The 18,318-nt window shown below is 36.5% G+C and overlaps 1 long non-coding RNA gene across 1 annotated transcript; it reads left to right on the forward strand.

The window, feature by feature from the left end:
- The first annotated feature begins 12,649 nt into the window (after positions 1 to 12,649).
- Positions 12,650 to 14,386, forward strand: LOC148695209 (uncharacterized). Its single transcript, XR_015965497.1, has 3 exons — positions 12,650 to 12,835; positions 12,916 to 13,038; positions 14,159 to 14,386. It is a non-coding gene; the product is annotated as an uncharacterized LOC148695209 (long non-coding RNA).
- The last annotated feature ends 3,932 nt before the right edge of the window (positions 14,387 to 18,318 follow it).

Genomic DNA, 18,318 nt, shown 5'->3' on the forward strand with positions numbered 1-18,318 from the left:
CATGCTTACTGAGGCTAGTTTGAATTATTACTATTGTTCTTATAACCCTTGTTCTTATAGAATATCCGATGGATGATGATATGATAATTAGAACATGTTTAGAACACCTCTTTATAGTATAAATGATGGATGACTTTATACTATGAAGTTGCTTTTCAATATATGTATGTTCAATGGTTTTGTACCTACCTAGTGGTCCTTATTCCGCTACGGGGCGTAGGGATAATTTTCAGTCCGTCCCGGGCGACAGTTTGGTGTTGGCATAGGGCTTGAAGTGTGTTTCCTCTGGCTATTAGCACAGGGACGGGGAGTTGGCATAGGGCCTGAAATGTATTTTCCTCTGATTGTTTGCTCAGAGACGGGGAGCCGGCATGGGGCCTGAGGGTTATTGGACATTCACCAATGATTATTATATATACAAGTTATGATTTGAGACATTGTACGGCATGCTAGGTTTCGAAAAACCTATATTTATCATGATATATATGTGGTTTCATAAAACCTGGGGGTTAGTACGTTGATAACTGTTTTACTATATATATATATATATATATATCAACTTGGTCCACTCATGTTTGTTTTGCACCCCCTTCAGAACTTAGAATTGAGGCATACAATCCCGGCGTCAAAGTACTTCTGCATCGGCATCTTCGAGTCTTCTCAGCGGAGGACCCATTCTTTTATTCATTCAATTGTATATTATTTCCCTTGGTATTCTAGTTAGTTGTATACTCTGAACATGTTCCTTTAGTGCTTATTGTTCATAATTAAATTTAGGGTAAATGACAAAAAACTACCTCAACTATGGGTCTCACGACACTATCATACCTCATCTTTTAAAATTGACAATGTCATACCTCATCTTTAGAATTTGGTCCAACGTTATACCTTCCGTTAGCTTGGCGTGAATTTCTCAGTTAAATACTGACGTGGTTTGATGCGAGACCCACTTTCTATTAAAAAATTAATAAAATATTATTAAAAACTAAAAAAAAAATCATTTAATATTTTTTAAATATTAAAATAATAAAGAAAAGTTATATATATATATATATATATATATATATATATAATCAAAAATCAAAAGTCAAAACCCTCAGTTCGTCCCCTTCCCCCCACCCTTCTCTTTCTTCTCCCCCATCTTCATCTTCTTCCCCCTTCCTGCAACCCAGAAAAAAGAAGAAAAATAAATAAAAAATCAATTTGTCTTCCCCCCGCACCCACCCTCAATTTGTCTTCCCCCTTCCCCACCCCACCCCCCCCCAACCCCCTCTTCTCCCCCACCTGAGCCCAACCTGCAACCCAGAAAAGAAAAAGAAAAAAAAAAACCCATCTTCATCTTCCTCGACCCCCCTTTCTTTCTTTCCCTCTCCCGTCTTCCCTACCCTCCGCACCCACCCTTGCACCCACTACCTGCAACCTAAAAAAAAAAAAAAAAACTCAAATCCTGTTGAGGTGGAATCGGGAAACCTTCGCCAGGCCGATTACGGGGGTGGAGAACTTGGGCGCGGAGAAAATGGGGGGAATGGGTATGGAGGGAAGAGGGTGGGTGTGAGGTTGGGTGCAGAGGGTGGGTGCAAGGGTGGGTACGGGGAGAAGAGGGGGTTGGGGGGGGGGGGTGTGGGGAAGGGGGAAGACAAACTGAGGGTGGGTGCGGGGGGAAGACAAATTGGTTTTGTTTTTCTTTTTTGTTCTTTTTTCTGGGTTGCAAGAAGGGGGAAGAAGATGAAGATTGGGGAAAAGAGAGAGAAGGTGGGGGAAGGGAATGAACTGAGGGTTTTTTTATTTTTTTTTTAACTTTTCTTTATTATTTTAATATGTAAAAAATATTTAATGATTTTTTTGTGGTTTTTAATAATATTTTATTAATTTTTTAATAGAAGGTGGGTCCCGGATCAAGTCACGTCAGCATTTAACTGAAAAATTCACGCCAAGCTAACGGAAGGTATAACATTGGACCAAATCTAAAGATGAGGTATGATATTGTCAATTTTAAAAGATGAGGTATGATAGTATCGTAGTTGAGGTAGTTTTGTGTAATTTACCCTTAAATTTATAAGTCTTATTTATTCATTTTTCTCAGCATTTGCATTCAATAAATGGCTTTCGTCATCCTCGGTGTTGGCTAGCACGTGCCTATCCTAGTATTCGGAGAATATCGGAATTGGGACATGTCATGATTGCATTTCATTCTCTTCTCTCTTAATCTTACTGTGCACTGAGAATAAATTTCTCATTGTGATCATTCTATTAAAGATCTCTTCCATATCAGTATGATAGACTTCGTAGGTCCTTGTGTTAATTATTGTGAGTTGTTAAGCAGAACAATGCAGTCTCGCAATTTTGGTCATCTAGCTGTTACGTTCCTTCCATCTTCACAAATTCGACATTTTGGGAGCTTCATAGTGGAATAATGCAATAATGCAAGGCAAAACGATAGTTTGATTTTGAAGGTGTAAGAGTGATGAAATCAAAGGCTCAAAAGATGCCACTTGTCATTAGATTAACGAGGTTGTTAGACAAGTTATCTTTTACTGTACCTTAGTGAGCAAGCTTTGTAATAACTCATATAAAACCGATTCTCTCTTGTATTGTAAGTAACTTGATCAATAAGAAAAGATCTCTTTCTCTCTGCATTTTCTGAGATTCATCCTTCTCTGTGTTCTTCATTTCTTCAAAGCTTTACTGTAAAACCCTTGTGTTCTTCAATCTTTACAGAAGGTACACTCAACCACCTTTTCTGATTCCTTTGATTGCAAAATTATACAACAGTGGATATTCTATGAATGCAACCTGTTGACAGTCTGTTTATTGCTCTCATTGATGTTTTTTTTTATTTTTTTTTATTTTTTATAGTAACTTAGTTTAAGAAAGAAACCCTTGTTAGATTTTTGACAAATTTTATTACAGATGAGGAGAAACTGAGAAAAGTAATTGAATTGAGTTGGTAGAGTACCAACATACACACACACACACCCATATTTTTATTTCTTGTTCTCTACCAACTACAGTGATGCTCATCATCTATGGATGATAAATTATTTAGGAGAAAAGTGATCAGTACCAACTTTGTAAATCTCAGTTTTTGTAAAGCGTATATTTCCTGATTACAGTACTACAACAAAACATCCTATAGGATACCCTTCTAAGCAAACTAATGAAATTCGGTGCCTTTTCGAACTTTTCATTCACCAATGTTTGATACTAGTTGCCTTCTAATTTGGGAAACTAACAAATTAACGGCATGGCTTGCAAAAATTTGATTGCAAATGGGATTTATAAATTGGATGAGAAGTATGCATAGTGCAAATGAAGCAGAAGCCAAGTATAATTTGAACCCCCATACATGCCCAATATGGCAGAAGAGACCCTTATTACCCCAATAGGAAAACAAAAACAAAATAAACAAAGATGAAGGCGTGCAGGGTTTCGAACCCATGAGAGATGGGAGTAGAAAACAACAATTGGCAACTTTGCCGAGCACAATTTTGTTTGACATTCCCGCGTTTGACGGATATATAAACCTTCACAAAAGATGATTAAAATTTAGAGGCCTCAAAAGTCGGAAGTCCTGTGCCGTCGCACACCTCGCACACCTAAGGGCCAGCCCTATGGGGAGTGTTTGGGTAATTACCTTACCGTTCTCTTTCTACCCCATTAGTAGATGTATTAACTCAAGCAAGTGCAGATATCGATCGATCTTCGTACGTGTGCAGTTTTCCAAGCCCTGGCATCTGAATAAAAATTACCTACCATGGAGTTCGGGAATCGATTGCTGAATCAGTCATATGTGTGTGTCACTACTACAAAATGGACTTATTGTATCACTGGGTGATGTCGCTTTAATATAATATAGTGGCGGACAAGACATTTGCGACACCTACTGAACATGACGTCGAATTTATTGTTGCCTGTAAGCATTATAAATTGTCTATGTTGCTTTTAACCGACGTAAACATTTAATGTCGCTTATAACCGACATACATTTTAATAATTTTTAAATAATGGTGTGGCTTAAAAAAAAATAGTGTCGCTTTCAAGCGACATAAAGTATTGGTGCCGCTTCTAGCTGACACTAATTATTGTTTTTAAATATTTTAAAGCCTGCGTCGGTTCTGAGCGACATAGATTTTATTTTTTTTAATATTTTGAAACCGGTGTCGGTTGGAAGCGACAGATTGATGGTCTTCCCTCGTGTTTTCTTCTTCCTCTCTTGCATCTTTCTTAAGGATGAGTTTATGAGGTGCCACGCAATTAGGTCTAGCAAACGGGTCGTGTCTATCGTTTTCGCGTAACTCATGTTATCTTAACGGGTCGTGTTGTGTCTCATCCATTATCTTAACGGGTCTTTAACAGGCGACCCGTTATGACCCGTTACGAAAAATATTTTTTTTTCTTAAATTTGCACATACCACACATTGCCACATAAATATTACTTGAAAACATTAAAACACATTTGTCGTTTAAGTACTACATCTACACTCGAAAATAAGAGTCTAATAAACAAACATCCATACACTATTACTCTATTACAAAATGTTAAATGTGTAAGGATATGCAAAATGAAAGAGTTTTTGTTTTCAAGGTTGTGAAGCCTTTCTCAAAAGTTTAAACCTTGCCAATGGAACTCAAAGCTTGCATGTTATTCCTTTTACAAAATCCTCAATTTTGATCGATAATCATGACATAAGATTTTGTGGCATCCACTTGTGTAAATATTTTAAATTGACGATCAAAATAGTTCACTGTATTCATATAGGATCAATGAGTGTAGCAATAATAAATCATCAAAATTGGAGTTAAAATAACCATTAAATCGTGACTTTTCATTTATAACCGTTGAAAAGTTTTGTCCCATTACTTGATTTCTGAATGTTTGTTTTTTACAATTTTTGGTGTATGCGATCTCGAAGTATATACAAACATGTTTGACAGTTGTATCATTGAAACTAGTTTCGTAGAATGCATATCCCATCAAAACAATAGATTCACTAACACTTAAGAGTTTATTCATACTTTCATTAAGTTCACTAGTGTAAATATTTTAAATTGAAGATCGAATTCATTCATTGTATTCATATAGGGTCAAGAGTGTAGCTGTAAAAAATCATCAAAATCGAAGTTAAAATAATCGTTAAGTCGTGATTTTTCGTTTATAACCGTTAAAAAGTTTTGTCCCGTAACTTGATCTCTGAATGTTTGTTTTTTACGATTTTTGGCGTATGCGATCTCAAAGCATATACAAACAAGTTTGACAGTTGGATCGTTGAAATTAGTTTCGTAAAATGCGTATCCCATCAAAACGATATATTCACTAATAATTAGAGTTTATTTATACTTTCTTTAAGTATAACATAAGATTTTGTGGTATCCACTAATGTAAATATTTTAAATTAAAGATCGAATTTATTCATTGTATTCATATAGGATCAAGGAGTGTAGCTATAAAAAATAATCAAAATTGGAGTTAAAATAACCATTAAATCGTGATTTTTTGTTTTATAACCGTCAAAAAGTTTTGTCCCGTTACTTGATTTCTGAATGTTTGTTTTTTACAATTTTTGGTGTATGCGATCTCGAAGTATATACAAACATGTTTGACGGTTGGATCGTTGAAACTAGTTTCGTAGAATGCGTATCCCATCAAAACAATAAATTCACTAACACTTAAGAGTTTATTCATACTTTCATTAACCATGGCATAATATTTTGTGGTATCCACTTGTATATATATTTTAAATTAACGATCAAATTAGTTCATTGTATTCATATAGGATCAAGGAGGGTAGCTGTAAAAAATCATCAAAACCGGAGTTAAAATAATTGTTAAATTGTGATTTTTCGTTTATAACTGTCAAAAAGTTTTGTACCATTACTTGATCTTTGAATGTTTGTTTTTTGCGATTTTTGGCACATGAGATCTCGAAGCATATACAAAATGACACGCCCCGACCTTGATATTGCCCGAATACTAAGATAGACACGTGCTGGCCGACACCCGAGGGTGACGAAAGCCATTAATTGATACAAAAGCTAAGAATAAGAAATAAATAAGGGTTATGATTTGAAATACAATGAATTAACAATTTAGGAACGTGTTCAAAGCATACAGTTAATTAGAACACTAAAAGAAATAATATAAAATTGAATGAATAAAGGAATGGGTCCTACACCGAGACGGCTCGAAGATGCCGATGTTGAAGTGCCTTGATGCCGAGATTGTATGCCTCGATTCTAAGACTTGAATGGGGGCGCAAAACAAAGGTGAATGGACCAAGTTTATATACATACATAATACGAAAACAGTTGTGAACATACTAACCCCCAAGTTTTAATAATGAAAACTTCTAGCATAATAAGTGATAGGTTTACTGAAAACCCTAGCATGCCAAAAACATCTCAAAAGATATATCGCCGAAAAACATCGCAGAAATCAAAATATCAATCGTCTCACATATCGTCTCGTAAGCGTGGTGTGCTGCTAGTAAGATCACTGAATAAATATAATTCCCGGTCCTATGCCAGCACCGTGGTCTCTGCGCCCGTAGCCAGAGATTACCAACTCCCGGCCCAATGCCTGCTCCATGTCCCTTAGCCTGTAGCTAGGGATTATTTCTCCCGGCCTAACTGCCAACACCAGATCCTCACCCCAGGCGGCATAGTGTCCACTAGGTACGCACAAATAGTTACACCTCTAAAAAATAACCACTTCATAGTATAAAGTCATCCATCGTCTATACTATAAAGAGGGGTTTCTAAAACATGTTCTAGCATCCAATCGTCATCCATCAGATAGTCTACCAGTTCATGGTTTTCATAGAAAATACGATATATCAAACTATAGCTCAATATAGGCCAACAATTAATTCCTTACAAAATAACGAGATGATAATCAACATTTCAATAAACATGCTTAACATAAAATCAATTCATAAACTCGTAAGGCATGCTTTTCATTTATGCAATTAAACTATGAAATCATGTAATTTTAGAAAGGGTCCACTCACATTACTCAGCTGCCGAAGAGCCACGCAATTAGGAAAGACGGAAATGCCACAATTAATTGCCCCTAAGCACATAAAGGGTACATATAGGCAAACTCTAGCCAAATGACTTATTTTGAAAAAACGGACATCAGAAACAGGTTCAAGACGTCGAAATTAGCCTAGGAGGGTCTCGGACGAAAACCCGAAAAAGTCAACGTTGACCGTTGACCGGTCAAAGTCAAAGTCAACGCTGACTGTTGACGGAGTCAACGGGTCAAATAGTTAAACCGGGTCAAAGGGTCTTGGGCTTAGGGTTTTGGATCTGGATTAGGGCTTAGGTCCTAAAGCCCAAGGGTTTAGGGTTTTGCTACACGGGCCAAAGGCCCTAGTTTTCTCAAGGCCCAAAGGCTTGTTTTGAAAGGGTTTAGGGGGATCGGGCTCAAGCCCTTAACAGAAAATGGCCCAAAAGGCCCTATTTGGTTTAAAACAATTTAACTAAAATTAAAATAAAAAGGAAATGGGTTTGGGTTGGGCTTGGCAGGAAAGGCCCAAAGGCCTTGGGTTTGGTGGGTCACCGGATTCCAAGGAAGGAGAAGGCCGGATTTCGGCCGGAGAATTCCCACGCTCCGATGGAGCTCAAAACTCAACCAAAACATGTCATTCAATATACCAAATTGAAACCCCGAAGGCAACGAATCGAAATATACCCTTGGTTCCTGTCATTGTGACCGAAGTTGGCCGGAAAACGGCCTAGAAGCCATGGGTGTCCGCCGGAAACTGGGTAAGATACAAATGAATATAACTTCTTCAATACTCAACGAAATTGGGTGAAACAAAAAGGAAAGTTGTAGTACTCGACAAGACGAAGAGATTGATACCTTGCATGCCGGCCAATTCCCTATTGTTTGGCCGGAAACTACCTCGAAAGGGGCGGTGCTCGCTGGAAAACTAAGAAAGTATCCCCGAACTGGTTCTTCTTGGTTTTGACGTCCAAAGCAAGTACAAAGGGGTTAGTTTTCAACCAGTGACGAGTTTCTCGATCTGCATGTCTCTCTCACTCTTGTTGTTTCTCTGTCACTCTCTGTCTCACCCTTCCTTAACTCTCTCTCCCTCTCGGCTCTCTCCATCTCAGTCCCTTCCAAGGGCTTTTCTCACCAACAAACAACACCACCATCCTTGAGCTCCCTTCTGGCATCATTGAAACTCGACGAAGGCGAAAGAGTTACCGAGCTCCGGTATGGAGGATGAGCTTCGAAGTATTTTCTCGAATTCCAATCACGATGGTAAGTTCTAAACCCTTTTGATCATCTTTCCAGAAAGAGAATGGGAGTTGGGTGTTTGCCATGTGGCAGTGTGGGGGAGAAGAGAAATCGAGATAAAGGGTCCGGATTAGATTAAGATAAGGGACCAAAAAGAAATTTTCAAAAACTTTTTGGGGGAAAATATGAAATTTACAAAATAATTGGGGGTGGGGTGTAACACAAAAAAGTTTGATGGTTAGATTGTTGAAATTAGTTTCGTAGGATGCGTACCTATCAAAACAATAGATCCACTAACACTTAGAGTTTATTTATATTTTCATTAAGTATAACATAAGATTTTGTGGTATCCACTAGTGTAAATATTTTAAATTGAAGATCGAATTCATTCATTGTATTCATATAGGATCAAAGAGTGTAGCTATAAAAAATAATCAAAATCAGAGTTAAAATAACTTTTAAATCGGGATTTTTCATTTTATAACCTTCGAAAAGTTTTGTCCCGTTACTTGATCTCTGAATGTTTGTTTTTTTGCAATTTTTGGTGTATACGATCTCGAAGTATATACAAATATGTTTGACAGTTGGATCATTGAAACTAGTTTCGTAGAATGTGTATCCCATCAAAACACTAGTTCACTAATACTTAAGAGTTTATTCATACTTTCATTAAGTATAACATAAGATTTTGTGGTATCCACTAGTGTAAATATTTTAAAATTGAAGATCGAGTTCATTCATTGTATTCATATAGGGTCATTGTATTCATATTGATGTTTATGCCATACCTAATTTGGATGATCGGATACTTGACAATGAAATTTTCCATACAAGGGTTGGCATGGAAGAGACTCATTTTCATGAATCATTACCGTATGTGATGATATTAATTAGACTATGTTTCAATTCGTATGTGATGATATTTTATCATAAAATTATATTTTTGTTTTTTATTGCGTATTTTAGTTATTAAAATCTTAAAATATTATATGAGATAACATTTAAAAAAAAAACGCTGGTTAATTTTTTTCTTTGGGTTAAACATTTTTTTTTTTCAAAATAGTTTTCTGTCGCTTTTATCCAACGCCATTGGTTGGATTATTTGAAATACTTAGGCGGGAATTTTCCTGCTTGCATTTCTTAATTCAACACCATGTGAGTAGTGTTGGTTAAAAGCGACGTAAAGTGACTTGGGAAGAGAAATTCAATCAGTCACTTGGGAAGGGGACTGTCAGTCCGCAGCTAGTGTGTCAGATGTGCTGTCGTTTTTAACCGATGCTCCGTGTATTTCAATAAAGTCTGTCAGAATCTATTGTCGGTTATAAACGACACCAATTTTCATTAAACCGACGCCGCCTGAACTTCAATAAAGTTTGTCAGGCTTCATTTAATTTGACATGCATATCAGTAAAGTCTGTCAGAACTTGGTGTCAGCTTCAATCGATGCCAAGCTTAATTTATTTTGACGCTAGTGACTTTTATTTCGACGTCATGCAGTCAATGTCGGTTTTAACCGACTCTAACTCAGTATCCATATTTAAAACCCTTCTTCCCCATTTCATCCGTGCCATCATTTCTGTCTTTCTTCTTCTCCATCCCCATTTCATCTGTGCTCCATCTTCCTTGTGCGTCTCTTTCTTCCCCCGTTTCAGTTTTTCTCCTTCTCCTTCCAGAAACTTGTGCTATGGATCAACATTTTGAAGATCAACATTATGAGAAACTCCAATTCGAAGGGGAAGAGTTAGAGGGTGGTTCATTTTTAAATTATTATGATTATTAATTTATGTTTCTTCTTTGTAGTCTAACTAGTATTATGCTTAAATTGAAAATTTATTTTTTGTTTCTTGGGTTTTAACTGTTTTTTCTGTATTTGTAAGGATCAACTCAACGGAGACGCGGACCCTCAATTCCCAGTTGGAAAGAACAGCCTTGTTCATTTGATTCATCTGGAGAATGCATTAGTGATAATTCTAGTGCATTTTCTAGACATGTAGCGGCAAAGGTTAGAGATTACAGAAATATTCCAATGGTTAGAGATTGGCGTTTGATGAAGGAAGAAGACAAGGAAGTGTTTTGCAATAGAATAAAGGTATAAATATTTTTACTTGACGATTGTGGAATAAGTCAATGATTATAATAATAATTAATTAGCTTGGATTTTTTTGATGAATTTAGGACAATGTTATTTTTCAAGAAGAAGATATAGTAAAAATGCCAATGATCCGCCACATGACGCTTAAGATTGCAGAGCATGCACATAAAGAGTATAGAAATAAATTTAAAAAAAAACGTATTATACTGATAAACCAGTCGAGTTTGTTATGGTGGATGAGTTTTTGTATGTTATGTGTGATATAAAATGTTTGTTATGGTAGATAATTGTTATTAATTTTATTAATGTTTGCTTTGGCCTAAAATATGTTGGGAATTATTTTTTATATAAATTTTTTTATGATTATTAATTAATTTTAATTTTTTTTTATTATTAAAATATTTGGTGTCGCTTATGGACGACAACACAAGAAATATTTTATGTATCGAGATGTTAGGTAATGTCGGTTCGAACCGACGGTAGGTTTGATTAATTTATTATTTTAACTGTTGATGTCGGTTAGGATCGATAGTAGGTTTGATATTTTAATTCTTTAATTATTGCTTGACGTCACTTAGAACCGCCATCATGTCAGAAATTAACGTCGCTTCTAACCGACGTAATGTTGGAGGTCGCTTTTAAGCGATGTTGTTCTTTTTTATTTTATATTACTTTGCTTCTTGGTGGCGCATTAAAGGGACTAACCGACATCAATACCATTTTGGTGACGGTGGCAATGATGTCGCTTCACCTATCCGACATTGCACGACTTTATGTTGGATTTTTACCAAAAATCCTACAATAATTGGGTTTTATTTTCGGTTTTTACACCGCCAATGATAGCCTCTTTTGTAGTAGTGTGTGTGTGTGTGTGTGTGTGTGTGTGTGTATTCATTGTTAATATGTTATTCAACCTAGTTATTAAATGGAATGGCTGAAATAAGGATACAAAACATAATCTTGGTAGATACTGGGTGATGTTTCCACCAAGGAGAATTTGGAAAGTCTTGCAAAAATGAGACTAATGAACAGGTTCTTATAAGGTGTTAAGTGTGTTAAATTGTTCTATCTTGGTAATTAAACTTCTGCTTATATAATATAGATTCTATTATAGAAAATCTCTTTAAACCATGTGCATGGTTCACAGCTAATCAATCTGATAGTTCTTGAATATGTATCTTAAAGAGAGAAATAGAGGATTCGAAGAGAGAGAAAGAAGAGGAAAATCTGATATCTTTGTATTTCTTAATGAAGAAGTTATTACATCACATTTGTATTTATAAGCAACAAAATCTAACAACCTTCACTAACTAACTTCACATATGAATGACAAGTGTCACAATCTCTATCCATCGAATATACTCTAACATCTCCCCTCAAGATCATGGTTGGGGAATCCAAGCATGGGATTGTTGCAGTGGGTTCGAAAGAAGGGTGCACTGAGACCCTTAGTTAGTATATATGCAAACTACTCTCGAGAAGACACAAACTGCACTCCAAGTTGCTTCTTGGCAATTCGTTCTCGAATGAAATGAACATCAACTTCGATATGCTTGGTTTTCTGATGCTAAACATGATTAAAAGATAGGGTAATCGTAGACAAGTTATCACAAAATAACACAGGAGGAGCAATGACTTGAATCTGCATAAATGAAAGAAACCGTTGAATCCAATGGAATTCAGCTGAAGTAGTGGACATTGCACGATATTCTGCCTCTGTGGAAGATTGTGATACCATATATTGCTTCTTAGAAGACCAGGAAATAAGATTGGATCCCAAAAACACAACCAAACCTGTTGTTGACCTGTGATCATTTGGATCTTCAGCCCAGTTAACATCACTGAAAGCTTTTAATAATAAATCTGTAACGACCTGTCTTAAAATTCACATTTTAATTAGTTAAAATTACAAAAAGACGCCTCACGACAAAAATGTTGACTTTCATCTGTTGACATGTAGGAATTTTTTCTTTTATTTTATTCTTGTAGTGCTTATCACTACGAACGCGTAGGCAAGAGCGAAATTGATTTTAGAGTTAAAATGAAGTTTTTACGAAGTTAAGCGTCAATGATATTTAGGTAATTTTACGTTCGTAATTAGTTTTCCTGTTTCGTATTCTGTAACTTTTTTTGTGAGCCATTAGGGCCCACATATTTGTCTCGTGTCCCCTAGCTCTCTATCATTTTTTCTAGATTCATTTCTCCCTCTCTTTTCTTATAATTTAAATTGTACTACTCCTCTCCCTTTCTCACCTCTTTTTCTCTGCCATTCACGTGCCTTGTCTCCCTCACCCTAACTCTCATCTCTTTCTCTCTGTACAGCCAAAACCATCATCACAAACCACCTTATCACTTTGGTAAGCATCATTCTCAAGCAACCTTCCTCCCAAATCCTTGACTGAGACATGACCATTTTCTCCCCCTCATTTTCTTGCTTAGCACAGTAGTGCCTTTACTGTGCAAATTTTCCTGGCGAGTTATCGCCGTCCTCAGCAAAGGTAAGTCATGAGCCACCCTTCAATCTTCTTCCCACGTGGTCTAGATTACATAGTTGTTGAATAAAATGGTTTTGGTGAAGGTTTAAACATGGAAACAACTCGGGGAAGCATTTTTATGAAATCTGGAGATGGAGAATCGTGGTCGTTTGGCCATCTTCTAGCCATTTTTTCGGCCAACTCGATCTCTGTTGGGCCTCCTAAGGGTATAAACCTCATCTCCACATTCTTAACTAGCTTTTGAATCACTCGATTTGGGCTTGCATAGAGCTCGGAATGAGCTCTTGAATTTGGAAGTAAAATCTAGAAAAAAACTTCAGAAATTTGAAGAAGGCGAGTATGCTTTTACTCGCGGCGCGTGACCTCTCAGGCTGCCGCCTTATGGCAATGTGCGGCGGTGCGTGGGGGAACCCAAAGTCCCTCCTTAGGTTTTTCAATGTATCGAATCTGAATCCGCTGTTTGTTTTCCCAAATTTGATCGCTTTAGTAGAGTGTTTTTTTTTTTTTTTTTTTTTTTTAATGGGGCTCCTCAGTAGCGAAATATTTGCGAATGGACCCCTTCTTAAATTGCATGTTTTTATAAAATATTAGGCTTGCATGCATTTCATATTTCTTGAATTGATTATGTTTTATAATATGTTTTACGGATTTCTATAATTATGGTTATGGAGAACTTATGATTATTTAAATTTTTTTTACGAAATATTAATGGCTTACCCATTTATGGTTTATAAATAGCATATTTAGAGGAATCACATTTATGGCTTGTTTATGATTTTAGATGATAAGATTTTAAATGGTAAGCTTGGTATGAGTTTTTGAGATATGTTTTTCGTGCCTATCTAGTGGGTTATCATACAGCACATGCACACAACACAAGTATGTAAACGTCTATGGCTATATGACATAGTTGGGGATATTTATGACATACTCCCAGCTTCACTAGCCACGGCTAGTGTCGGTGTGTTATGTGTGTGTGTCTATATATATATATATATATATATATATATATATATATATATATATCTTCTCTGGCGTAACCCAAAGTTGTACAACTTCACCTTTGGGTGATAGGACCTACCCTATTTCTTCACCAACGTAACCCAGAGTTGTACAGCTTCACCTTCGGGTGGTGGTTATTCCTTCGGGCAACTATAATACCCCTAGTTGAGTATATCGTCATGCTGATTTTTGAGACCTGGTAGTTTTGCCTTCGGACGATTCACTATCACTTTTAAAGATGATTTTACCGTACGCACATTTTGCCTTCGGTCTACTCACTTTTGTTATTTATTTTTTATTTTTTTTATTTACGCCCCCTTCAAGACATAGTGACGAGGAATACAACCCGAGCTTCGAGGCATTTTCCTACCAGTGATCTTGCGTTCTTCCACTTGCGTATGGCTTCTTAATGAATAATTCTAACTTGATGTCTTACCTTTCACTAGTACTTCCATTTAGTGGTATGCTCTAGACATATTCGTACATCTTTTATTTCGGATTTGTGGCCGTTGGACATTCTTTTTTGTTCATGTTTAATTTGGATTATTATTATTGCCTCTTAGGGTTTGCATAATCCTTGTGATTATTGTTTGTTGTATGACTTTTGGATCACATGTCGCTTTATGTCCTCGCAAATTCATATATTCATGGCTTTCGTCACTCTCGAGTGGCGGCCAGCACTTACCATCCAGGTGTCATTTGAATATCTGGGGCCTTTTGAATAAATAATACCATGATGCATTGTACCCTTCAAGTACCCAACAATATAGTGTGAAACCATTGGAGTTTGCATAAACTGGCAGACTTGGTGCACTGAAAAAGCAATATCAGGCCTTGTAAATGTGAGATATTGTAGGGCACCTACAATTTTTGTATATGCAGCGGGATTGTTGTAGGGAACCCCATCATCCTTGAGAAGCTTGTTGTAAGGTAAACAAGGTGTATCACAACTTTTAGAATCAAACATCTCAGTTTTGTGCAGCAAATCCTCCACATACTTGAACTGAAACAAGAACAACCCAGATTTCATTGAGGTGATTTGAATGCCAAGAAAATAGTGCAGGTCACCCAAGTCGTTTATATCAAACTCAGATGTGATAGAGTGAATAACATGTTGAATGACAAATGAAGAGCTCCCTATGATTATAATGTCATCCACACAAAGAAGGAAAATCACGATATCACTGCCAATCTTCTTCACAAATAAATAAGAATCTGAATAAGTGGATTGAAAACCAATGGTAGGTAAAAATGCAGTGAACCTTTCATTCCATACTCTCGGAGCTTCCTTCAAGCCATATAGAGACTTATGAAGTTTGCAAATTAAATGGGGATTCTGTGCATCTACAAAACCAGGAGGTTGAGACATGTACACTTCTTCCTGCAACAAGCCATGCAAGAATGCATTTTTAACATCAAGTTGCCTCAATTTCCATCCATGATGTGCAGCTAAAGCCAAAACCAACCTAACAGTAGTAGGTTTAACAACTGGACTAAATGTCTCTCTATAATCAAGTCCTGGTTCTTGACTGAACCTTTTTACCACCAACCTAGCTTTATGTCTGGCAATAGTACCATCTGAGTTCTTCTTGATCTTAAAAAACCACTTGCATCCAACTAAGTTCTTCTGTGAAGCAAGAGAAACCAAAGACCATGTGCCCTGAGAATGTAAAGCTCAAATTTCCTCCTGAATTGCTTTAAGCCAAACTGGAACCTTAAATGCAGTTTTGTATGTAGTAGGTTCATCCAAAGACAAATCCACAGTTGCAGAATCATCTAGAACTGTCAATAAGGCCTTCTTTTTAATTATTCCATATTTGCTTCTAGTCTGCATTGGATGCATGTTGAGTGGAGCAAGGGGAAGAACACTTTCAGGATCAAACAAATGATCTACAGAGAGTGAGGATGACTTACTTGTAATGCCAGTAATGGACTCAGAAGCAGCATATGGTACATAACTATGGAAAAGTGGAGCAGCAAGTACATATTGTGAACTAGGGACATATGAAGAACTTGATAAAGGTTGTGACGGATGTTATGATACAGAGGGTAATGATGGAGACACTAGTACATTGTCAAGAGTTGTGACTAATAGTGGTGGTAAAGCAACACTAGGAATAGAAGAAGCATAGAGTTGTGTAGATTGTTTTATCAAACTAGAATAAAGAAACTCTAGTTCATTGAAAAACACATGTCCAGAAATATAAACCTTGTGTTTAAAGACATCAAAACAGATATACCCTTTGTATTAAGATGCATAGCCAAGAAACACACATCTAGTTGTTTTAGCTTGCAGTTTGGATTTATTTTATGGTCTTAATAATGGAAAACATGAGCAGCCAAATATCTTCAGATGAGATATAACAGGTAATTTGCTAAACAAGAGTTGAAATGGGGATTTGTGTTGTAAAAGTGATGATGGCATTCTATTGATAAGATACACAGGAGTTTGACAAGCAAAAGACCAAAATGGGGAAGGAAGTTAAGCATGTTGTAGCTAGGTAATGGCAGGCTTAATGATGTGCCTATGTTTTCTCTCAGCTAGGCCATTTTGTTCAGGGGTTAGGGACATGATTTGTTATGGATAATTCCCTTGTCTTGCAAGAAAGTATGTAATTTATGATTGACATATTCTCCACCTCCATCAGTTTGTAAGGTTTTAACAGAAGTTGAGAATTGATTTTGCACAAATGCACACAGAATGAAACAAAGGAAGCAAATAAGTCTGATTTATTAACAAGAGGGAATAACTAACAAAATCTATCACACACATCAATAAAAGTGACATAGTATTTAAAACCATCCATTGAATTACATGGTGCAGGACCCTATAGGTCACTATGAACAATCTCAAAAGGAACAATGGATTGATGAGACCTAGATTGAAATAGTAGGTTAGTGAACTTTCCCTCTAAACAGCTATTACACAGTGCAGGATTAACATCTTTAGCATAAGAGATAACAGCAATCCTAAGCAACAGTAGGGTTAAATGGATGACCTAAACAACTATGCCAAAGATTGGAGTTGACAAGTCTTCTAAAGCATGCAATAGCTTGTTGAATGCTTATTTGTGGTCGAGCAAGTGAAGGGATATGATATAGACCATCACTGCACAGTCCTTTATACAAGATCCTCCATGTGGCTTTATCTTGGATCCAAAAACAATAGGCATCGAAAATAAGCCAGCAGTTATTGTCAAGACAAATCTTGTGAACTGATAGCAAGTTATGAGATAATTGTGGAAAATATAAAATGGATAGAGTTTAATTAGATGAACTGAAGGTTTGATAATGCTGCTACCAATGTGAGACACTTTCAAACCTTCACAATTAACAGTTTGAACTGTTTCATTTGCAAGATATGGAGATGCCAATGACAAATTTTGAAGATCAGAAGTCATGTGAATTGTAGCTCCAGAATCAGCAAGCCAAAATTGAGATGTCCACTGTGGAGTAACAGTCTGAGATGGCTAAGAAATCATAGTGTTCATGGCATGAATTGGAGGCTGTGAAGTAGATGGTTATGGAGCATAGGATAGAAGTAACAAGTCATAGGTGTAGATGGAGCATAAGACATACTAGGCTGAGAAAACTGAGGTGAACTAATGTAGTTAGGACCCTTTTCATTGTAGAAACAAAACCAAATGGAGTGATTATGTTTTCCACATATATGACAACCTTGTTTTGGTGGTGGTTTAATGCCCTAAAAAAAGCAGAATGACCAAATGTATTACACAGTTGGCAAATAACTGAAGGAGAAGATGAACCACCACTTAGGGTACTGCAAAGAACACCTGATGCAGAAGTGGGATACACATTATAAGACTGTCTAGGGAATCTAGACCCTTGATTGAATTTGCCCCTTCCCTTATGCTTGTTTTCATTAACTTGTCTAGATCATCTTGAGAAGTAAGTTGATTGTTCAGAAAAAGGTTCGTAGTTGTTGTGAAATTGTTGTTGGGGTTGCACATTTGTGTTTTTAGACTCTGTGGAAACATTGTTAGCTACCATTGCAGAAAGAAACTGTGAATTCACACTATTTTCCACAACTAATTCCTCAACAGGAAGTTAAGACCTAAAGTCTTTAAGAGAAACAACATTTTCAGCCCCCCTTTATAACTGTCCTAAAAGTGTTATACTTAGGTGATAATCCATTCAAGGCAAGAGTCACAATGTCTTTATCTTCAAAGTGAACACCAGTAGCTGAGAGGTAATCTCTAACCTCTTTAATTTTCTAAATATATTGTGACATAGAATCTGACCCCTTTTTGATAGTTTGAAGATTGGATTTTCTTCTGAAAAATGCTTAGTCAAAGGACAATAGAAAAATGTTCTTTCAGCCTTGTCCACAAATCCTGAGTACTAGTGCTTCCAATTGCACAAGAAACAGCAATTGGAGACAAAGTAGCAATGATCAATTGCATCAGTGCATGATCATGCATCTTCCAAACAATATATTCATCATTTTCAACTTGTGTGGAAGA

The sequence above is a fragment of the Pyrus communis genome, chromosome 8, assembly GCF_041283825.1.
Source record: "Pyrus communis isolate YQ-2024b chromosome 8, ASM4128382v1, whole genome shotgun sequence".
In the NCBI taxonomy this organism is placed as follows: Eukaryota; Viridiplantae; Streptophyta; class Magnoliopsida; order Rosales; family Rosaceae; genus Pyrus; species Pyrus communis.